Raw genomic sequence first — 24,830 nt, 5'->3', positions numbered from 1 at the left:
GTTATTAGATCTGCATTTTAGAAAGATTATTCTGGTCGCAGAGTGGAGGACGGCATGGAAGGAAGCAAGACCAGGGAGTCCAGACTGGGATAAGAACCCAGAAGAGAAACAATGGGAACCTGAACCAGACAATGGAGTTGAGAATGAAGTGGGGATAAAAGACCGGTTTGAGCCCCAGCTTTTGCACTTACTATACATGTGCTCTTGGGCAAACTACTTCTCCAAACCTGAATTTCATAATCTAGAAAATGTGAATAAGAGTACATAGAGCTGTTAAAGAATTTTAAAAAGACAAGGCGTACAAAGCATTCAGCACAGTTCCTGGAGTGAAAAATATAGACCTGGAAGTAATCAGTAAATGTGTGTGAGTTAAACGAGACGGCCCAAATATCAGATACGGAACAGAAAAGCAGAGGGTCAAGGTTGTCCTCATTAAAACAGTGGATCTCTGACTCCTGAAACCCTAACCCTCCGGCTGCTACAGAATCCCACTGCTTCCTCAAGGAAGATAAAACCCACACCATGTAAACGCTGGTACTGCCACTACCAACCAGCTATTGCTTTTTGGCAGCTCTGTCTATGGCTCGTTTTTGGAACCAGGAGCAAGAAAGGAGAGAAAAGAAAGTGTAAGTGAAGCCCTCTGGTCTGCCTTCTTGATAAATCCCACCATCCCTCACTAGGCTTCCTGAAGCTGGATGGTTTTTCTCAGTTGCTCAGATGGGATGGAAAAATGAGGTCTGCCTTTTTATTCTGTTTTGATTTTTAGATTTAATTAGTGTTGTTTCTGGGGAATTCATTGCTTTAATTAATGATGTGCCCTGAATCTCTTAAGTGAAGAATGCCACTGCAAACATGAATATGTAATGAGTACAACTTTCTTTACCCCAGCTGAGGAGGGTGGCTGTTGCTTGGCTATCACCTCTCAGTACAAGTACAAGGACCTCAGGTACTAAAAGGAGCTGGGCTACAAGGTTTTATTTGTGTATCTGTTTTTTTCAGCTCGAGTGCTCTTTTGTTTTATTTAAAAGCTGGGTCCATTAACAAGGAAACCAGAGAGAAAAAAATAATCAGCTTGCTTTGGTGTACTTTTAGACCTTCTCTTAACCGCTTATAAATCAATAAGCTAAGTTCTAAATCAGGGTTTCTCAGTCTCAGCACATTTTGGACCAGATAACTGTTCATTGTAGGATGCTGTGCTGTGTATCATAGGATGTTTAGCAGAACCTCTGACCTCTAACCAGCAGACTCCAGTAGCATTTCCCATTTGTGACAGTCAAAAATTGTCTCCAGATAATGGCAGATGTCTCCTGGAAGCAAAATTGCCCCCAGTGGAGAACCATAGGTCTAAATGAAGGACTTAATTTACAGGAAGGCAAAGGCAAGGCATATTAATCAATAATAAACATATGTGTATTGAAAATTTAGAAAATAGTGTTTGGTGTGGTGAAAAATACAAAAATGCTAGAAGTATTATGCAATATTAGGAAAGACCTTGGACTAACAGTCTAGATCCACATCTGCTGCATACAAGCTATGTGTCCTTGAGAAATTCACTTACCTTTTCTGCATTTCCTTATCTTGCTAAGGAACAAGATTGAGAAATGTAAAGTGAAAAGATATATGTATTTGCAACTGGATGACTCATCTTAGTAGCGTTATCTAAAAGCCTCTAGTGATGAACAAAAGGTCTTTGTTCTCCAGTCTGATCCGTTCAACATTTTTATTATGACTTATATGAATGAGGACACAACTGATGTGTTGATCAAATGTAAATACAACACGTACTTGGAATGGTCTCTAGCTGGCTGAGAGTACCAGAGCTTGAGATGCTATGGAAAAGCCACATCTAGGGGTGCCTGGCTGGCTCAGTCAGTAGAGCACGTGACTATTGATCTCAGGGTCATGAATTCAAGCCCCACATTGGGTGTGGGGCCTACTTAAAACAACAACAACAACAACAATTTTACAAAAAAAAGCCACATCTAAGCAAAAGATATTTGTGTATACATAATGTAAAGCCATGCATTGGAACTCAGAAATTCATACCATAGCACAAATACCAATTTGGGGAAGTCATTGTGTATACGGGTGAGCAAGAAGGAGAGTAGGAGATGATGAGATAATAGATATAGGAGTTCAATTATATAGGGTCTCCTAGCTCATATTAAGATAACTTTGTCATTTACTCTGAGACGGAAAGTCATTTGAGGGTTTGAAGAAAGGAGTAACTGATTGGCCCAATTTTTATTTTATCAGATTACTTTGGTTGCTGCACTGAGTATAAGTTAAATGGGGATAAGGACAGAAACAGGGAGAACAATTAGTAGGCTACTGCAATAAGCCAGGAGAGACATTATAGCAGCTTGGACAAGGGGTAACAGGGAGTACAACAGATTGGACCTGGGATATCAGAAAAAGAAAGGAGTCGATATGACTCTAAGAGTTTAGATTTAATAAGATGGAAAGATGGAGGGCCATGAGCTAAGATGGGGTAGGCAAGCTAAATGATTTAAAGGTAACATGAAAAGAGAACATCTGTGAAGGAAGAATTTGACTCACTCTATAAAAGTTTTGGATGAAAGCCAAGAGGCAGAGTGCATAGATACCACCATCTGATTCAGGATAAGAAAGCAGTGGCACCAAAAGAGTGGGTAAATGTGTGAGACAGCGACTTAGTAATAATACCGACCTTTGCTCCTACTTCCTGTGAGCCAGACACTGTTAAGGACTTTGCTACCATTGTTACAGCAAATACTCGGTGCCCAGGAAGAGACAAGCCACACGTACTCGGGGAATCAGAAAAGACTATTTACTGTGCACCAGTGCCGGCCCAGCAGAGTCACCTCCAAAGGTTGAGCCCCGAACCTTGGCATTGGCCTTTTATGGCTGGGATGGTAGGGGGTTGAGAGACAAAAGAAAAAGGGGAGGGGGCCCTTATCAGTGGTGCTACACAGGTAGTTGGTGGAGGCAGGAGGCAAACAAGATGACAGAAGCCAAAAGTATGCAAGGGGAGTATCCAGCCTTGGGCATCTGGCTGGTCCCTTTTATCTTGTTTTTATTAGCTTTTCTTCTCACCATTATCTCATTTAATCCTCAAATCAGTCCCATTTCACATATGAGCAAATCAGAGTTTGTAAGTGATTAAGCTATGCAGAGGTTGGTCTGAGTTCAGACTGGCAAAACTGATAACTCTGAGTGAGTTAAGGTTAACTTTCCTGTTGTTTTACTCTTGCTTCAACCAGTAAGCCATGCGAAAACAAACAAACAAACAAACAAAACCAAAACACACATAAAAGCAAGATGGGGGAATCCCTGTGCAGCTCAGTCAGTTAGGCATCTGACTCTTGATTTAGGCTCAGGTCATGATCTCACGGTTCATGAGATTGAGCCCCATGTCCATCCAGCTCCATGCTGACAGCACAGAGCCTGCTTGGGATTCTCTCTCTACCTCTCTCTCTGCCCCTCCCCAGCTCATGCATGATCTCTCTCTCAAAGTAAATAAACTTTAAAAAAATAAATAAAAGACAAATGAAAAGAGATAAAGCTCTCTAGCAACATTTTTTCTCAAGGAACCAGCCTAAAGTGAAATCATTTCAGCAACTCATGTAGTTGGGAGATCCTCCAGGTTGGAAGAATCTGCAATACTTTACTTGCCCTTTAATCCTTTTCAAGGTGGAAGGACCTTTAGACCCTAGTGTCAAGGCTCCAGCTTCATAATTTTTGGTTAAGCCACTGTTATCTAATCTAATTATCTCCATTTTTTGGTTCTTGCCTGGGCAAGGTGCCCATGTGAGCCTCCATGCCATGCCATTGCCATTACTGTGGCCATGGCCCGCCACAGTAGTGAGCTAGGATTTGAATGTGGGCAATCTGACTCCTAAGCCTGTATGTGCACATAAAAGCATTAAAGAAGAGACTCCAAACCCATTTGGAAAAATGAAGTTGAGAAAATGTAAACCTCAGATATGGCATGGATTAGGTGACAAATAAAGTAACTTCAAATGTCTAGAACATAAGACTACCTCTTTGCCAGCCTGTTGGGTTGGTGAGCTATGATAAAATACAGGAAAGAATTGGAGAGGGATTGTTATTATTACATGTTTATGCAGGGCAGAAATCCAAATCACAACTACGTCTTCTGCAGTGGGGATATCCTCTGTTCTAGATCTTATTCAACTTTCTTGTCTCCAAATAAACCGTAAGAGTAGTGTGTGAACATATTGTTTCTGCTTCCAGAATACCTTCTCTTATCCTCTTTTCTCCTAGATAATAACAACTTCAAGACTTGACTGAGAGACCACCTTTTCTGTAAAGCCATTCAGAATCCCACTCCTCTATCCAGTCAGCTTTGAGCTCTCCCTTTCTCTCTGATCCCAGAGACAGCCTCTTGGACCTGCTTTGTTCATCTGATTGTTACATATATTTATTTACTTACAGGTTTCCTCCAACAATATACCATTTCCTTGGATTGCTGATGATTTTTTTTCTGAGCTCTTTTCCAAGATGCTGATACAAAATGCTGTTGCTGACTGTTCTGAGTTTCATTTATCTAAGTAAATGGCTGGCTATCACAAGCAAGGTGAACTGGAAAATGAGATGGTGGTGGCAGGGTAGGGGGGAGGAGTTTGTATAGGAGGCCCTTGCAATAGTCCAAATGTATAGAGGACTTGAATTTGAATGAAGATGAGAATGGGAAACATGAGGAATAAAGGAAAAATGCAAGATATATGGGAGTTCAAGACATAAGCATACAAGAAAAGATAAAAAGGACCTTTCTAAATGAATGGGCATTTCTGGCAATATGGCTTTATAAACATTAAATGAGACCGCTTGTAATAAAACGCACCAGAAAATGCTAAGGAAAAAAAATTTTCTTATTGCAAAAAAAATTTTTTTTTATGTGTAAGAGAGCTGGTGGGAAGGAATAGAATTACTCAAAGGAGTCCAATAATGCACAAAAAGTTAAGTTAATGCAAGAGCCAACCTTTTCCTTGGGGTACTTGCTGATTCCTGGCGGCCTAAAATCTGAATTTTAATGAGTTTCTGCAAGCGGGAGACACAGTCAGAGGCCTAAGTAGAGTGGGAGGTTGAATCAAAGACTCTTCCATAAAGTCAGGACCACCAAAGGGTAATACCCTCAATGAGTGAACTAGAAATAGGGAGTCTCTCTCTCCCTATAGTGAGACTCTTGGTGATACTTGCCTTTCTCAGCCTTAGCTTTGTGTGAAAAGGAAAAATATGAAAATAAAAGAAAAAGTAATGCTTCCCCTGGGAATTCCTCATAAAACGTACATTCTCATGGTTTAAAGGTGAAAATCTACACTGCATGTATTTGAAACCCTAAGCCAAAGGTAAATTGACCCTTGGTTGATAGTGCTCCCAGAAACCTGGCAGAAAAATTAAATCCACTGTAGAGAAATTAATTTTAGGCACAGACTCGAAGAAAATTCTCAGAGATAAAATTCTAAGATACATAAGTTCACAATAAAAAATTATGGAACTGAGAGGCACCTGGGTGTCTCAGTCGGTTGAGTGCCCACTTCGGCTCAGGTTATGATCTCACGGTTCATGGGTTTGAACCCAACATCAGGCTTTGCACTGACAGCACAGAACTTTCTTCAGATTCTCTACCTCACTCTCTGCCCCTTCCCCACTCGCGGTCTCTCTCTCTCTCTCTCTCTCTCTCTCTCTCTCTCTCTCTCTCTCAAAAGTAAACACTAATTAAAAAAAACATATTTTTTGAATTGTTGAACTGAGAAGGAAACAAACCATGATGAATAAAAGTTAGCAGGCAGAATACATAGAATAAGACAATAAAGACTAGGTGTTGGAATAACCAGTCCCCAAATATTAAATGAGTATGTTTAATATGTTTCAAAAAACAAAAACAAGCATTGAAATACTGCAAAGGCACAAGAGACTATAAGAATTGGACAGCGAGATTTAAAATAGAACCACATACAAATTCTAGAAACAGAAAAAAAAAATCAAAATCAAAAAGCAGCAGATTAGACTCAGCAGTGGAGAGAGTTAGTGAATTGGAAGATAGATATTAAAACAAAAATTTACAAATCACTACCCTGAAAGACAAAGGAAACTATGAAGTAGAGAATAAGACAACTGAAGGAGATAGTGAGAAAGTCTGCCTTACTCAATGAATTGGTAAGAAAACTCTGAAGGGAATATGAGCTCTATCAACTGCAAAATTCAGGTGACTTCAAAAACTGCCCCCTGCTATGCAGATTAATATTAAAAGAGCATGGGTAATTGCTGAGTTCCAAAGTGGAGAGGAAAGTCTGCCAACTTGAGGCAAAAGATAGATGAAAGGGAAAGTCTGACCATCCTCTTCTCCCTTCTCACTGAAATCAATAGTGTCATATTAATACAATCCCAAAAGAAGTGGGGAGCTGGGTCCTAAAAGCCACAGGCCTGGGGCGCCTGGGTGGCGCAGTCGGTTAAGCATCCGACTTCAGCCAGGTCACGATCTCGCGGTCCGTGAGTTCGAGCCCCGCGTCAGGCTCTGGGCTGATGGCTCGGAACCTGGGGCCTGTTTCCGATTCTGTGTCTCCCTCTCTCTCTGCCCCTCCCCCGTTCATGCTCTGTCTCTCTCTGTCCCAAAAATAAATAAAAAACGTTGAAAAAAAAAAAAAGCCACAGGCCTAAGGATAAACTTATAATGGGACCATGGCACAGGGGATGATAGGTTTTCTGGAAGCAGCATTGATTGTTGCTCATTCTCCCTGCTCATATAAACCCTGCTCAATTAAAACAATCTAGAAAATAATTATATCCACCCTTCCTCCTTGTCAGAAATGGCCAAAGATCTGCCCCTAAGAGAAAGTGTGAGAAGCCCATCTTTTGTGTCCCAGTTGTGAACATCCTTATGCAGAAATAATCACATGGAAGAACAGAAGGGGGCAAGCTTCTTCTGTACAGGTCCAGATAGCAAGTATTTTAAATTTGAAGGCCATATGATTTGTATTGAAACTACTAAACTCTACGGCTGTAATGCAAAAGCAGCCACAGACAATGCATACGCAAATGAGCATGGCTATGTTGCAATAAAATTTTACTTACAAAAACAGCTGGTGGGCTACAATTGGTAACCCCTTATCTAGAAGTATAAATACTGGCAGCATTCAAGAAATGAAACTATACTAAAATGATATTTTAATGGTCACTCATTTTTAAACTCACGCCAATATGATAACTGAGGAAAAACATGCTCTAGCACTTGGGCATTGTGATAATATAAAAGCCTGGGAAATACAACCCAGTGAGTCACAGTGGCCCAATTTAAACCATATACTCATAAAGGATAAAGTGACCGAGTGGTTAAGGCAATAGTCTGCTAAACAACGTACACATGCTGATACAGATCTTAACAGATGGAGTGAAAATGACTCTTTCAGAAGGCACTACATGTGGCAAAAACTTTGTTATTTTCACACAGTGAAAGTCATTCACTTCTGAGTAAGAGATACCTTGATGTACAGGCGGAGAAGAAATCCCAAAGGAAGCACAGCATTAGAAAGCAGATGATGTTGAAGGAGGCTTACCACAGTGCCCTTTCCTTTGGATTCTGCCCCTGCTATTATAAAAGGTTATTCATGTCATTTTATCACACCTCTAGCTTCAAACAAACAAAGATTTCCCGGTAAATCAGAATTTCATGATTTTGTTATTATAAATACAACGTAATACTTTCTTTTTCCATTTGGAACAAAATGGGTGTGTCTTACAAATTTTCATTTTCTTTTCTTTGGAAAACTCAAGAAATAGAAACAGAAAAAAAATTGTAAAATTTTTAGAGAGTAAAAGTGTTTTTTATTTTCAGATAAATTTTTCATCATGGAAAATAATGGTTGATATCACTTACTGTTTACAATGTCCAGGCACCATTCTAAACACAGTATGTGTATTATCTTACTTAGTCCTCATAACTCAATAAAGTGGGCACTATAACTGATTTGCAAGATATATGTGACAGCCACTTAAGACATCGATTTTACTTCATTTTCGTGGCTTTCCTCATATCCACTCAAAAATGCCAATATTAAACTCAGTAAAGAACTTATTGTGTGAGACCACAAAAGTCTGAGGAAATTAGAATGGTTCATTTTCCCAATTCTTGTAGCCTTCCTTACTAGGGGAAAAGAGATAAAGATAAAATAAGCTGAAGTCAGATCCAAGTTCCTAGATGTTAGAATTTGCTACATGAACCTTTACTTCCTCACTGCTTGTTTGGGGGCTCCATGAGACAGACAGCTATATTATTGTGGGGCTGCAAGAAGTGGGGACTTGTACCTTGCTTGCCAATTTCTTGTCAGCTGAGCCTTAGGGCTTGCTACCAGAACTTGGGTAAAGGAATATGAGGAGGAAGGGATGAGTACTGGCGAGGTCAGGCAGAAGAGGGCAAGGCTCAGACCCCAACTTCTTCCCACCACACATACACCATGTTTCCTGAGAGATGTGAACAATGGGATCACAACCACCCCCACTGACCTCAAGAACAGGAAGACAAGGATATCAAAATATGGACAGGAAGGGAAGGTTTTTACCTAATGGATCATGTTCACCAGAGATGTAGGTAAGATGGCTGTCAAGTGGAAGATGCCACCAATTACTTAATGGAAACCGCAGATGCCTAGATAGCTGCTCAGAGACAAGTCTACCACCATCCAGACCTGTACAGACCTAAAGTTCTCCCTCAACAGGAGACTTGGAATGAGCTTGATCAATGGCAATGACCAATTGAGGAGTGTGCAGTTCATTAGCCAACACCAACATCTAGGTGATCATGAAAGGACCTGTCCCCCAACACTACTTCTTCCAGAAATGATGAAAGGAAGGAGGATAATATTTCACACCTCTTTTTTCCACTATTATCTCCCAACCAAATGTGTGTGTCAGTTCAGATCCTCCAGAAAACAGACAATTAATTGGGGGGGGGGGGGAGGAAACAACTATGAAGAATAAAGGGGAAGGAATAGTAAATGGAAAAAGCCTTCCGACCATGATGCCACCTGACAGTTGTAAAAGGAGAGGAAAGAAGGATGATTGGGCAGGTAGTTATAGATCTCAGTACAATACAGATCTCAGAAAGTCTTGAGCAGACCAGTGGGGCACCCCAGAGCCAAGTTTACCCATTTGAGAAGCCCTCTGTTGGATAGGAATGGCCCAGCTGTAGTACTTCTGCCATGTTGTTGTTGGCTTGGAGCAGCCCAAAGAGCACGTAGGCTCCTTGACACAGACACCTCAACGGATCCCAAAGGTACGGCATCTGGAGGCTGCCAGCTAACTATTCTCTTTGCAGCATATTCTCACATCAAGAAAGATATGAGCAACATACACCATTAGCTGCCACAAGATCTATGATGTCTAATCTGGGATGATGGATTGGGCTTCAAACTTGGACATCAGAGTGAAATTATAAAGATTTTAATCCAATTATAAAGATTTTACTAGGGGAGTAAGACCAGTCGCAACCTCTTCATTCACCATGTTTTAAGAAAGAACTAGGAAACCTGGTACATCTACTCTATATCAATCCTTTTATATATTCATTTCCTCCCACTCACTGCCTCCTCTCACCATTCAACCACATACCTGTCCGAAGAACACCTTCTCTGGTATCAAGACCACATTCTGCCAGATGGCAGTGCAAGTAATAATTTAAGTATAGCTGGGACGTTGCTTTTAGTAGTTGATTAAAGGATGTGTAATTTTTTTTTATCAGTTTTTGTCTTAGCATCTCATTCTTGTTTTAAAAAATTTTAAACGTGGCCAAGAGAGAGAAATCATCCCTAATTCAGGATAGATCTCAAATCAAGATATGAGAGGCTATTATAGCATTACTGAACCTAATCAAAGGGGCCAGAGAAAGTTTATTTGAAGAAATAGTTCAAAGTTAAGATCTTACAAGGGGAGGGAAGCACACAATCCAGGCAGAAGAATTTACATGTACAGGGGCTCTGAGTGACTGAGGTAGGGTTATAAAATGAGAATAGAAAGGTAGTTGAAAATCAGACATTCTCACATAAGTTTCATTATCCTACGAGTAATGGTAGGGTTTTAATCAGAAGAATGGGATAGAAGAAGGATGATATTATCAAATTTGTACTTTGAAAAAAATCTCTCTGGATAAAGAATAGAGAACAGATTAGAGGATGCATGAGGGGATACTCAGAGATACTTAGGACATTTTGTTTGTTTCATTTTGTTTTGCTTTGTTTTGTTTTAGAGCTTAAGTGAAAGATGAGACCATCTTGGACAAAGAGAAGTAGATGGATTCAAGAAATATTTACTTGGAAAAATATCCAAAACTCACTGGTAGACCAGATATGGGGCTTAAGAAATAAAAGAGTGTCGGGGCACCTGAGTGGCTCAGTCATCGAGCATCCAACTCTTGATTTCAGCTCAGGTTATGATCTCATAGTTCGTGGGATTGAGCCCCACTTCAGGTTCTGTGCTGAGAGCAAGAAGCCTGCTCACGGTTCTCTCTCTCCCTCTCTCTCTCTGGCCCTCCCCTGCTGGCTCACATGCTCTCTTTCTCAAAAATAAATAAATAACCAAAAAAAAAAAAAAAGGGAGAGAGAGAGAGAGAGAGAGAGAGAGAGTGAGAGGTGTTAAGATGACTCATAGGTTTCTAACTAGAGGCCCAGATAGATGGAATGATAATGATATTCACTAAAATAATAAATAACAAAAGAGAACCAAGATGGAGGACAAGGCTATAGTTCAGAATTAAACAGTGTACCAGTTAGGAATCTTTTAGTTGATAGTGACTAAAAAACCAAAGTCAACCTCACTTGAAGAAAGAAAAAAATGTGGTAGCTCATGTAATTGTAAAACTTATAAGTACGGCTGGCTAGGGGGCACCTGGGTGGCTCAGTCCATAAAGCATCTGACTTCAGCCCAAGTCATGATCTCATGGCTCATGAGTTCAAGCCCCGCGCTGGGCTCCATGCTGACAGCTCAGAGCCTAGACCCTGTTTCAGATTCTGTGTCTCCCTCTCCCTTTGCCCCTACCCTGCTTGCGTTCTGTCTCTCTCTCTCTCTCTCTCAAAAATAAACAAACATTAAACATAATTTAATAAGTACGGATAGCATTACCAGTGGCCTCATTTAAGAATACAGTGATATCACCAGGATCCATCTCTCAATTCTACTTCCTCTAGATTGGCTATATTTTCAAACATTGCATGGTGGCTCCCGGCGGCTTCAGGTGCACATCATCACAAGACTTCATTCAGTGCAAGAGGAAATTCTCTTTCCAAAAAGTTAAACAAAAAATTCCAAAATCAAGTCTCTTTATCCTTTATGGTAGAGATCTAACCCTGAACCAATCACTATTGCTAAGATGATTATATGTGCTCATTGGATCCTGCTAAGTCATCCTCAAAAAGAAGTTCATGGCTAAAAATGGAGGAGGGTTGTATATCCCAAAACAAAATCAGGCATTATTGCCACAAAAAGGGTAGTGGACATAAGTAGTGAAACCAAAAGATAACTATCTCTTATAGGTAAATATGATTTCTGAGGTTAATAACAGTCAGGATATGGTGGACATTTAAGAAAATCTAAACCTCACTGATAAACAAGGTGCAGTTAAAATCAGCTCTGAGCTTTGGCAGAGGTCAAGACTATGGGCTTTCAGTGACAACTGGCTTGATACAGGAACACAGACTGCAAGGGGCAAAAACGACATAAGATACAACCAAGAAAATCCATTTTTTAATAAAGATTCTCTGGAAGATCCATCAGGTATCTTGCTGTGGCATAATCAAAATTGATTTTCTTTCTATTTATGTTTGATTCACATTACACGATATGGGTTTAGTCAGTCTGTCTTACTTTTTCAATTTTTTAAATATTCCTCCAGATAGCAATAGAAATATAACCTAAAATGGACAAAAGCAGGAGGGAGTGCAGCTTCTTTATTTCCTGTTGTATCAGCCAAACCTATTTCTATCTGGGAAAACTAACTGGTACACAAAAAAACCCTTTTGGGGGCTGTCTTGGAATGACTGAAAATGAAAAATAGTTTCCACTAGAGGGTGCTAAGTCTCAAAATAAAAATACAAACCAAGTACAGTACTTTCTATTTTCCCATACTTTTCAATATTCATTGAGCAACTAATAATTGTATTAGCCTGGATTCCCCAGAAAGCAGAGCCTGAGGCAAAGCTTATGTGCTACTACTCTATTATAGAATGTACTCCCAGGGAGCAAGAATGAGGGAAAAGGAGAAGAAGGCTGGGAAAAAGAGCCAATCCAAGAAGACACGTTACTGCACAGGTCACCTCTTGAACACACTGATTTCCTAGATCTTATGGTACCTTCCACTAAGAAGCCATATAAAAGCTGCTTCATAGAACTGACTATCCAGACTGGTTGAATCTTCCATTGTCAAAGTTTCACCCAGTGGGCACTAATTCACTCCATATGTCTGAGTTGCATGTTTGTGGACACTGAGCATATTTTCAGTGTCTCATGTCAGTGACTACAGAACAGAAGGTGAGAGATACACAGAAATGGAAAAAGGAAAGATGATGTCAGATTATTCTGTGGAACTGGTCCCAGTTCATGCATAGCTGGGTATTCAGTGCCTATGTCTGGAACAAGTGGCCGTAGGCCTCAGAGACAAGCAGGAAGCACATAAAAGGTGTCTGACATGATGAACAATGCTCAAAATAAACAATACACAACTGAAAGGGAAAATAAACACCTTACCAAAGATTTAATGCCATGCAAACAGCAGTTGGAGAATGTCCTTTGACAGTAAACATTAATTACACATCCAGTAAACATTAATTACACATACAATTAACAAGACAGTTAGTTGTGAGTTTCTCAGGTATTTTTTTAATGTTAATTTATTTTTGAGAGACAGAGAGACAGAGAGACAGAGAGAGAGAGAGAGAGAGCAAGTGGGGGAGGGGCAGAGAGAGAGAGAGGGGCAGGGGACAGAGAATCCAAAGCAGGCTCCAGGCTCTGAGCTGTCAGCACAGAGCCTGACGTGGGGCTCGAACCCACAAACTGTGACATCATGACCTGAGCCAAAGTTGGATGCTTAACTGACTGAGCCACCTAGGCACCCCCTTAGGTACTTCTTAGTTGAAAACAGATTGCATTAGACTTGTTAAGAAATCAGTTTTGTTATTTATCCCCGAATTAATCTTATTTCCTTTGCCAAATAAATGCCATATTGTGATTGAATAAACAGAGTTATTTTTTTAAGAATGAGAACTTTTGAATTGTTTTCAAGTTGATTCATTTTGAAATATTTATAACTTTTACTGTGGCATTAGAAACAGACTATAACAAGAAGACAGTTAAGCTGTGTCTTTAAACAACTATTGCACAATACTACAAGCTTGTTTTACATTTGTCCACTTAATAAATCAAGCCAATTTTGTATAGAAGGATTTGTCTAACTGCCATAATAATTTTCACCCATTTATCCTACCTGTTAGATATTTGTTCTAGATCCTCTTCTGTTCATTTTAACGCTTTAAATGTTAAATTTAAAGCCATGTTCAAATAGGCTTTTTATTTGGAAGTAATTCCATGCTTCCAAAAAGTTGAAAAAATAATGGGGCACTTGGGTGGCTCAGTTGGTTAAGCATCCAACTTCGGCTCAGGTCAAAATCTCGCTGTTTGTGAGTTCGAGCCCCACGTCGGGCTCTGTGCTGACAGCTCAGAGCCTGGACCCTGCTTCAGATTCTGTGTCTCCGTCCCTCTCTGCCCCTCCCCTACTCATGCTCTGTCTCTCTCTATCTCTCAATAATAAATAAATAAATGTTTAAAAATTTTTTTAAGTTGCAAAAATAAAAATAGTACAAATGAATACCCATGCACTCATTATAGAGATCTGCCCATTGCTAACATTTTACTGTTATATATGGTTGTAGTTCGTGACTCTTTACCCCTAAATAATTCAAAGTGTATTTCCCAAGAATAGGGATAGCCTATCAAATAATCAATTATATTGTCAATCAATTATACTGTCCAATTCCAATATTATTAGTTAATCTACTAATGTCTTTTATACCATTTCTCCAATAGAGGACCCAGTCTAGGGTCAGGTACTGTTTTTAGTTGTAATGTTGCCTCAGTCTCCCTTGGTCTAGCATAGTTCCACAGTCTTTGCTTTTCATGAACTTAACATTACTGAAGAATATAGTCCCATCTCCCTTTTTTCTCTCATTTTATGATTGTCTAATGTGCCCATGTGATTAAATATATTCTCAGCCAGAGCATGCATAGGCTATGTTATGTCCTTCTGAGGGTATCACAATTGGAGCCCAATCACATCCGTCTGTCCCTCACTGGAAATAATTTTGATCATCTGGTCAAGGTGTTATCTCACTTCTCTGCTATGTACTTACTGCTATTTAAATTCCTCCTTATAATAAGCAATATGCGAGAAGACACTAAAAATCCATACAAATATCCTGCTGCTAAGCAAAATTTCCTTCTGAATTTAGCATCTGTTGATGATGCTTGCCTCATCCAATCTTGACTATGATGGTTATAAAATTTATGATTTACTACAGAACGGTCGGTCCTTGGCATTCTACTATAAGCAAGAATCCTTCTTTCTCCTTCATATATCTTCCATCAGTATGGACTCATGAATTTCTATGATTTTTCAATAGTTTAGAATTCATTACTGTACTTAATTATTTTATTGTTTAAATTATCCCAGATTTGGCCAGTAGGAGCCCTTCAAAGCTAGCTCCTGCATCCTTATGATTCTTTTTTTGGTAGCATTTCCTTACTACCTGGTATAATAAGATATTCCAGAACCATCTTGATCCTCACTTGCTCCAATTCTGCAATCAGCCATTTTTCTAAGGAGCCCTACTTCCTTTTGGTGGGGAATCATATTAGAAATCAAGATTTGGGTGATATGTGTGCTCACTCCTACCATTGGGGGAGAGAGGGTCTTTACTTCCTGGCTTTTTCAACCAGAGCCAAGAAACCTATGCATACCCAGGCATACAAATATGCATATATACATAAATATATTAAAATACATGGACATATAAAGATATGCATACATCCATTTTTTTTAAGAACTCAAGGGTCCACACTGAAATTTCCAGTAACTCATGCCTACAGTGTTTTTTCTTGCTTTTCTATATTCCACAGTTGTATGTCCCTTCTTCCACAAAGAGAATCCTGATTTCCAACATCATATTTATTCAATTGTTGAGTCCAATAGTATATCCTCAATAGTTTCAGAATTTCTTCTCCAATAGTACTATAATAAACAAAACTACTAAGAAGAGTTCAGAATTTATTTCCAATCCTAACCCCCGAAAGGATTGAGACCATTATTCTATGCCCTGCCCCTAAGTGTCTTCTTCGATAACTCCCAAATCTACCCTTCGCTCCATACCTTCCAAACCCCATTTTCATATTAACAACTATGTGCTTGATACCCCATCTAGGCAGGAGATCAATATATCCAAAACTTAATTTTTCTTCAACAAGCCTGTCCATCCTTCTGCCTTATTCCTATTCTTTTAGCCTTATTCAATTTCAAAATTTTGGATTTAATCTTCATCTCCTTTTTTCCCACTTCCTAGCACCCCATCTCTCAAGCAAAGTAGAAAGGACACAAGATTTGGAGCTCCACAGACTTGAAATCAATCTCAGCTCTTCTATGTAGTTGTGATATCAGGAAAATCACCTCACCTCTTGGAGTACTAGTTTCCTCATCTTTAAACAGGAGAATAACAATACATACTCTGCAAGGCTTTTATGAAGATTACAAGAAGGAGATTTTGCAAAGTGCCCAGCTTTGGCACATAGAACTCTATGTATATAGATCCCCACATCACCCCCAGATACTTTCCAAGACCTGTATGGTCAATATATTTTGACCATAAATTGGTGTCTCTAGAAAACTCCAGAATCTCTTTTCACCCTCCTTTAACCCCAAACCTCAAGGAACAGAGTTGGTCAAATCCCAGAAACTATACTGGATCACATTTCTAAAGAGAGAAGATGGTAAGTGGTTAAAGACTGACCTCACTTGTAGGTAATCAATTACAGTCAGTAAGCAGTGCTAAAGGGTAGCTTGGGGTGGGGGCCCCTAACTTTCCCCCAAATCCCCATCAGCACACCCACCACACCTAAATTTTTGAAAATGATAATTTTATATGGACAGTTGATAATTTGGTCAATTTTATATATACTTCCAGTAAGGCATATTTTTAAAACCTTTGCTATTTTTATTATTCTGTAACAAACAGGATAGCCACGTCCTGGCCCTCTCTCTCCCCAGATACCTATCAGCACCCTTCTTGATAGAACATATTACCTCCTTTCCTATTGCTTCTCCTTTAGGGTTGTGCCACTGTATAAACTGTCCCATATACAGCTCTCCAAAAAAATCTTCCTAAAGTGTAACTTCACACATGCCATGCTCCTATCCATCAAAACTTTCCTTCACTTCCAACTGTTCAAAGAAAATAAACAAATTCCTCTTCCAAGCCCTTTGCACTCAGGTCCCAAACTACCTCCTATGTCTCATGGTTCCCCAAATTACAGCCTATACCTTAATTCTAGCCAAAATGGATTATCTGCTATTTCCCAAATTGTTCTCATACTTTTTCTTTCATGCGGTTCACTCTTCCTGGATGTCTTTTATTATCAGATCACTTACCTGTCGAAAGCCTATCGGTCCTTCAAGATTCATCCTCAGTACTACTTTCTCCATGATGGCTTTTTTTTTTTTAATTACACTGGTTTTAGTTAGGGAAAAGAAATAATTGGGTTTTTTTTGTATGTATTCATCAATAAAACAAACAAACAACACTTACTTATCTAGAATTTGGAAGAAACTGGGACCGGGAGTAAAATAATTGGCACCTGATAATATACTGTGAGGGCTTGATACTTTAGCCTCAACAGACCCAAGTGATTCTTGGTGGACCCTAATTTCGCTATCAAGTAGCCTTGAACAAGTAATCTCTTTGGCCTATGCTTATCATCAATAAAAGAGACATAAAAAATATCTTCTTTGGAGAATTGTTGTGGAAAATAGAAATAATCTTACACATGGTAGCCTGTTTGTCACTGTTGCTGAACATGCTTAATAAATGTCTCAGATGAGTTGGGATCCAAGAGAGACCAGATTCCAATCCCAACACCGTCAACACCTCGAACAATTCACTTCTTCTCTCTAGGCATCCTTCCCTCCCATCATGTGTAAATCAAGGTGATAAAACCTGTGTCCTCTGACTCTGAGTCAACCTGGTAGTTCATCCCAAGCTGCAGGGTCCTTAGTTTAGGCCCATACTTTGTGTCGCCACTAGCCGGCAGGATTGCCACATGGTTGCTTGGCCACTCCCTATTTCCATCCCCATCTCCAGGAAGAACTTGCCTTCAGAATTCGGGACCAAAACAAACAGAATATTCCAGCCCGGCAGTAGCCAAGACTTTGAAGTGGAGTCTTATCAGGCTATAAAAGGAGATGGGAAAGCAAAGTCTCTAGCGCCTTTCTGCAAAGAAGACACTGATTTGTCTCAAGCCCAGAGGAGCAACTAGGACTCCAAGAGTCAAGTGACATCTCTCCAGCCCATCTACTACATGACAGATGCCCTTGTAGAGACCTACAGGTGACCCAGGCCAACACCAGGGCACCCTTTGAAAAATTTGATGCTGAGTCCCTCAGAAACCACTTCGCATGCCTTATAAGATACTTGTGAAAAGGTGAGATTTGGACTTATAATGTCCAAATGTGTAGGTAACTCACTTTAATTTCTCCAATCCTGTTTTCTCCTTTGTAAAACTAGCATAAACCAGGTTTCTGAACTTGCTCTGTCTCCCAGGGCTGCAGGCAGTGCAGAATCCTAGAAAGAATATGGGCTTTATGAATACACAGACTTGCTTCAAATCCTGTTCTTGTCATTCATATGAACCCAAAAAAGTCTTCTAGTTCCCTCATCTACAAAATGGAGATAGAAAACCTTTTATTTCACAGTGCTTTCTGAGAATGAAATCAAATAGAGTCAGGACAATGGCACATATAGAGGCTCAATAATGTTAGATCTCATCCCTGATTATAAAAATACAAAACAGCATGGTTCCATAATCATTAAAAATTTATACACATGCATAGAAAGGATAAAATCAAAACACATATATCAAACAGTTAGTATTGATTTCCAGTGTGTACCCCTCTGTCATTTCTCAGTTTTCTAAAATGAACCATTATTACTGCTGTCACTTGTTTTTTTTTTTAATTGTGGTAAAATACATGTAACATAAAATCAACCATTTTAACCATTTTTAAGTATACAGTTCTATAGGATGATGTACATTCCCACTGTTGTGCAACCACCTGCCATGCCACCATCCATCTCTAGACCCCTCTTATCATTCCACACTCAAAATCCGTACCCATTAAATTACAACCCCCACGATCCCTTTACCCTGTCCCTAGAAACTACCATTCTGCTTTGTCTCTACGAATTTGACTATTCTAGCTAGACACTTCATATAAGTGGAATCATACAATAGTTGTCCTTTTTTTGTCTGGCTTACTTCTTATTTCACTTAGCATGATGCTGTCAATGTTCATCCACGTTGTAGCATGTATCAGAATATCCCTCTTTTTTAAGGCTGAGTAGTGTTCCATTCTAGAGATATATCACATTTTGTTTATCCATTTATTCATCAATAGGTATTTGGATTACTTCCACTTTCTGGCTATTGCGAATAAGGTGAACACTGGTATGCAAATATTGGTTCAAGTCCCTGCTTTCAGTCTTTTCGTTACATACCCAGAAGCAGAATTGCTAGGTCATATGGTAATTCTACATTGAATTTTTTGAGGAATGGCCATACTGTTTTCCACAGTGGCTTCATAATTTTACGTTCCTTTTTTTTTTTTTTAATAATAGCCACCCTAATGGTGGGTAGTGGTATCTCATTATGGCTGTTGCATTTACCTAATGTGCTGATTTGCATTTCCCTAAAGATTTGTGAAACGGAGCATCCTTTCATGTTGTTAAGAAACTTAAAAAAAATATTTTTCTACTAAACAAATGGATATATTATGGAGTAGAATATAACATTCATATAAATTTTCAAGTTAAACCATGAGACTTCAAAGAAATTTCCTATATTGGGTGGGCATCTTTGATCTATGCCCCTGGATTTCCCAGGAGATGCCATTCGTTCTCCTTCCTTCAATTTTCCTCTACCATGGGGATGGGTCTGGGGACAGTTTGAAAAAAGCCTTCTTGTCCCTGAGTTCAATCAGGAGAAGAGAAGGTGTAATAAATCAGAAAGACCACAGCTACCTGACAAGATAGCATTTAATAAGAGAAAGTTTCCAGAGGCATCTGGGTGGCTCAGTCAGTTAAGCGTCCAAGTATTGGTTCTAGCTCCAATCATAATCTCATGGTTTGTGGGATCGAGCCCCACATGGGGCTCTGGGCCAACAGTGTGGAGCCTGCTTGGAATTCCCTGTCTCTGCTTCCTTCTCTCTCTGCCCCTCCCCTGCTCACTCTCTCTCACAATAATTTTTTTTTAAGAGAGACATTTTCCAAAGGAAAGTCAGCCCAAAATTAAAATGAAATCAATTCAATAAATATGTAAGGCATGTGGAAGGAAGCCGTTCTGCATGCGTGTGATCAAGTTACTCTTCGTGAAGAAGTGAGTAAAACAGACACAGCCTAACGAGTATCACTGATGGAACAGAGGACCACAGGAAGTGTCATAGAAGGATCTAAAACTAAGGAGTGCAGTAAGCACAGAGCCAGATGCTGAACTGATATGTCAGGAACTACAGAGGGAGACAGACCAGGGGCTAAAAGGAACACATAGAGCAGGTTGTCCTAAACATCTGTCTGTGAGCAAATGATAGCTAATCAGCAGTGAAAAGAGAAAAATAAGAACGTTCTCCTGAGTTTTTTATAAAGCCAAATTTACTCCACATGGGAACTACCATAAGGGATTAAATGTCCTTTCTTTTATAAAATAAAAAATAGTTTTAATGAACCAAAATAAAAGGTGCAAGCCCACATCATTTCTCAAATTTTATTGTGATCTTTTTTTTTTTTTTTTTTTTTTTTTTTTTGTCTGTGACATTTCAGTTCTCCTAGCACTTAGAAATTGCCAGCAAGGAGCAAGAAGTAGGGATAAGCCATGGAGAAGGGCCAGGTGGTCAAGATGAGTTAAGGCCCACAGAAGGCTTGGTTTAGGAATCCCACCTCTTCCAGACAGGGTCCTCGTATGACCTGATATATGCAGCCTCTTTCCTCACTCCCATCCTTCCAAGCCAGAGACATGCATTTAAAGAGGCAGGAATCTGCTAACATCTTTCAGATTTTTCTGACCCAACCTCTAGAGAAGGGTTGGCAAACTTTTTCTGTAAGGGGCCAGATAACAAACTTTTTAGGCTTTGTGGGCCACATGATCTCTGTCACGACTACTCAACGCTGGCATTGTAGCGCAAAAGCAGCCACAGATGATATATAAGCAAATGGATGCAGCTGTGTTCCCCTGAAACTTCATTTACAAAAATAGGCAGAAGCCTAGATTTGGTTCACAAGACACAGTTTGCCAAGGGGTACTCTAAAGAGCAGAGAGGAGAACCTTATAAAACCCAGATCGGACTCGGCAATAAAAATAGATTGTGGTCATTTTATACACGTGAAATTTGTGGCATATGGAAATGTGTGGTTTTGAGTCCAGCTTAAACAGATGTTTTCTGAGCATCATTATCATCATCATTGCCAGAACTTTATGATGATAGTTGACCCTTGAACAACGTAGGAGTTAGGGATGCCAACCCTCTGTGGGTTTGAAAATCCACATATAACTTTTGACTCCCCTAAAACTTAACTGGTAATAGCCTAGCGTTGACTGGAAGCTTTACCTACAACATTAATGGTCAATTAACACATATTTTGTATGTTCCATAGATTAATACTGTATCCTTTTCAGTAAAGTAAGCTAGAGTAAAGAAAATGTCATTAGGAAAATTATAAGGAAGAGAAAATACATTTATAGTACTATATGTATATTTATTAAAAAGAAATCCACTTTTAAGTGGACCTGTGCAGTTCAAACCCATTTTGTTCAAGCATCAACTATAATTGCTATACATCAAGGAATATACTAAAAATACCATATGAATTAGTTTACTTAACTCTCACAAGCACACTATATGCTGATATCACCAGAATTTTCACTTTAGATCTAAGGGAATTGAAGAATTGGGAGGTTCAGTAACTTGCTTAGGCCCACTCAGTTGGTGAACAGTGGGGCTGTGGTTCATAAAGCAGAATGTGGACTTCTGCTTCCAGCCATGGTGAGATGAGATTTACCTTCCCACCTTAAACAACTAAAACACTGAACACAATCCATGAAATAATGGTTTTCAGACATTCAGTAGCTGGCAGAGCAGGACAATGACCCCAATGAGAAGGTAAATCAAGAGGTAAGCCCAAGGATGCCCCTGCTTACTGTCTGCAGAATTTCCAGGCTATCCCAAAGGAAAGAGGTTTGAGGACACAGAGCGTGAATAGAGTTCCTGGAGGCCCAAGCAGCTAAAGTTTCTGAGGCAAGAAACTGAAGAAGAGAGAGCTGCACAGAAAGAAACTCCAGAGAGATACAGAGGATTCCCCTTGCATCTTTAGCTGAGTACTAATCAGCACATGTGTGTAAGGAAACTGCTGACCCAGAGACAGAATGATCAAAGAGGAGCACTTCCCAGGCTCACCCAGGGTTAGGAATATTTTATGTTCCTTCCAGCCAGAGTAAAAAGATCTCCTAATATTTGCCTCCTCAAAAAAATATCACCTTAGTAGTAGGGTTGTATCAACCCTACACTAAAGGCTGTTCTGGACCCGCCTAAGAAAAATTAAAAGTAGGTCAAAAGGATCAATTTGTTTCCAAGTAACTTGGAATTTTGCACTCCCACAAAAAAAAAAAAAGAAAAAAAAGCCTAAAAAATATCTAAAGGATTGAAAAACAAATCTGCAACCAGCAACATACAATTCACAATGTCTTCCACCCAACAAAAAATTAACACACATTCAAAGAAGCAGGAAAATATGACCCAAAACCTGAGGGAAAAAAAATCAGTCAATAAAAACAGATACAGAAATACCACAGATGATGTAAATAATAAACAAGGAGGTTAAGACAGCTTCTATAAATATACTCCATATGTTCAAAATGGTGGAGCAAAGCATAAGCATGATAAGAAATTAAGGATATGAAAAAGACCTCAACGATAGACAACAAGCAATGGCAATCTCTGAGATGAAAGTTCACTCAACCAGTAAGTGGCAGACCTGAGATTACACCCCTGGATGGACTCCAAGTTGTGGTGCTCATTACATTACTGGAACAGTTTTGTAGCAAAGAAGACTGATCACAGAAGGCAAATCAAGCACCATTTTCTTAATTAAACCAATTGGTTCACACATGCAAGTAGCATTTTAAAAATTTCCCTGAACATATCAGAACTATCTTCTGCTTACACTGCGCTGTGGGGATCAAGGCTTAGTAGCCACTGACGTGCATAATCTCTGACAATCAAAGTAGAGGGTACTAGGAAAAGAAACAGAGTAACAACCACTGCTACACAAGTGTAAATCTAACCACACCCAGGTGAATTTGCTTAGTTTCTTTCTTGTTGAGAATATTCACCCTTTGGTTTGTTTGTTTTTCAGACAAACATATATAATAAAAGTTCATTAATTGTGCTTCAGTTCAGGAACTACGCAGATGGTATCGAGACCTTCTTGATCCATGAAAGACATAAGAGGCATTAAAGAAAGACAAGACACTATTTTTTCTAAGGTTTTACCTTTAAGTAATCTCTACACCCAACATGGGGCTTGAACTTACAACACAGAGCAGGAGTTGCGTGCTCTAACAACTGAGCCAGACAGGCACCCCAAGAAGACACTACTGTTAATGGGAGAAGATCTTGCCTATCCCCAGGGGAAGTCAACCTGATTCTGGCACCCACATTCCACCACAGTGGGGCTGGAGCTCATCATGTGGCCTTTTAGGATTTTTTGAGGGCAATCTCTAACCAGTAAAAAAGAATAAAGAGTTTTCAAGTCCCTTTGCCGTGTTTATTTTCACATTACACATTGCTAACCACCCTTGAGTTTATCTATTTAGGTAAAGCAGACTAAGTAAGACCATAGTTCCATATGTAATGCAGCACATCTTACAATTAGACACCATCTTGAAGATTATGTAGTCCCCTCCTGCCATTTCACAGGTGAAGACACCAAGGCCACAACCATAGATGATAATGGCAGAGCTAGAACTAAAACCTCTACTTCTCAGAGAATTGGAGGACATGGAGGAAGAACCGGCTGTATCCTTCAGAGCTGTTGGTTACTGGGTCAGATCCTTAGCCTTTCTAAATGGAACTAATACCTTCTGTGGATTACATGAGATAATATATGGATGTTGCTTTAAGTTTACATTTATTTCAGTGGCTGCCACACAGGAAAAGCTTACTAAATGAACTTAATGCTCCCCCCACCCCGAACTTGTTGACTAGTATCCTCTCTAACAGAGGGCCCTGTTGGAATCTACACAAAATTAGAAAAAGCCAACCATCCTGAGAGCCTAATAAACATGGATATTTTCAAAGTCTAGGTAAAATAATTGAGGTGAAGTCTCAGGAAGGTATAACCAGAATACAATTGATGATGGGAAAAGAGCTGTGGCCTAATGAATTTTATTTTAATCTTCCTAAAGAAAGATGACAATGGAAGGGGATCTGCAGAGGAACTAAAAAAAGGGCCAGAAAAGAACATAAACTGGCCATGTTGCCTCCAGTTTTGTCCAAGAGAGGTGATGCCATGAGCTGGATGATATTGGTTGTTACATTCATCCAGGGAATGCTTTCTTTTCTGATTCTGTGCTTTCGAAGCACCTGAGAGTGATAAGTGTTAGAACAATATCCTTGCCTTCTCAACCTCTAGTTCTCCCCTCTTTCCCTCCCCTCCCCTTCTCTCTCCTCTCCTCTGGCTTCCTCTCCCCTCCTCTCCCTTTATCTTCCTCCCTTACCCTCCTCAGACCCACTCTATTCAGGACCATGTGGTATGCAGATGTAAAACCAATGCATTCATTTGGCTACCCTAAGAGGAAATCAGCCTCAGAATGAATACAACACTGTAGGAGGCAGAGGTAAGGCACACGAGCATGCACACATATACACACACACAACAAACAAACAAGTAAAACCAGAACTTGATAAAATGGCTGAGTACCTAAGTCAGTAGAACTCCCCATTACATTCTGCTTTGGATTTCCAAACATAGAAACCATCAACCCCCACCACCACTGCCACCGTTCATGTCACGCATTTTGAAATGCAGTTCCTGTTACTTACAACAAAATGCAACCTAATGAGTCAGCATTGGATTATTGTGAAGACTTTCCCACATAAGAGACAATGTACCAATCAGCCAGCATACATATTTGGTCCAACTGAAAGATCGCTTTCAAACAAAACTAACAAGTTAGCATTAAGTTTTATGTTGAGGTCATATATGACTTTGTTTAACATGATTCATTTACTTATTGTGCGGGATGTGTCTTCTAGACTCTCTAAGTGGTCATTTCTAGCAATACCAACAATTTCACATTTCTGAACCTACAGACCTAAGGGCCAGACCGTAAAACGTGGCCACCATGCTCCCGTGTTGCACTTGTGTGATCCAGACTAAGTATCTGCTCTGTTCATCTCATCTCTCTCCTTTACAGCATCCAGTTCACAAAACTCCCATTACAGTGCCCTTTCCACCATGCCTCATTCTCATTAG

The 24,830-nt window shown here is 39.6% G+C and overlaps 1 long non-coding RNA gene across 9 annotated transcripts in view; it reads right to left on the bottom strand.

Moving 5' to 3' along the window:
* Positions 1 to 24,830, bottom strand: part of LOC109502384 — a 93,827-nt gene that overhangs the window by 25,637 nt on the left and 43,360 nt on the right. For 8 of the 9 annotated variants that reach the window (XR_006584380.1, XR_006584379.1, XR_006584381.1 and 5 more), the window contains one exon: positions 17,774 to 17,870. The exons of the other annotated variant lie outside the window; for it this stretch is intronic. This is a non-coding gene — a long non-coding RNA (uncharacterized LOC109502384). The remainder of the gene's footprint in view (positions 1 to 17,773; positions 17,871 to 24,830) is intronic. 9 annotated transcript variants of the gene reach the window in all.

The sequence above is a fragment of the Felis catus genome, chromosome C1 (assembly GCF_018350175.1).
Source record: "Felis catus isolate Fca126 chromosome C1, F.catus_Fca126_mat1.0, whole genome shotgun sequence".
NCBI lineage: Eukaryota > Metazoa > Chordata > Mammalia > Carnivora > Felidae > Felis > Felis catus.
Note: the sequence above shows the minus strand (reverse complement) of the source record. Positions and strands in the feature narration are given on the sequence as shown.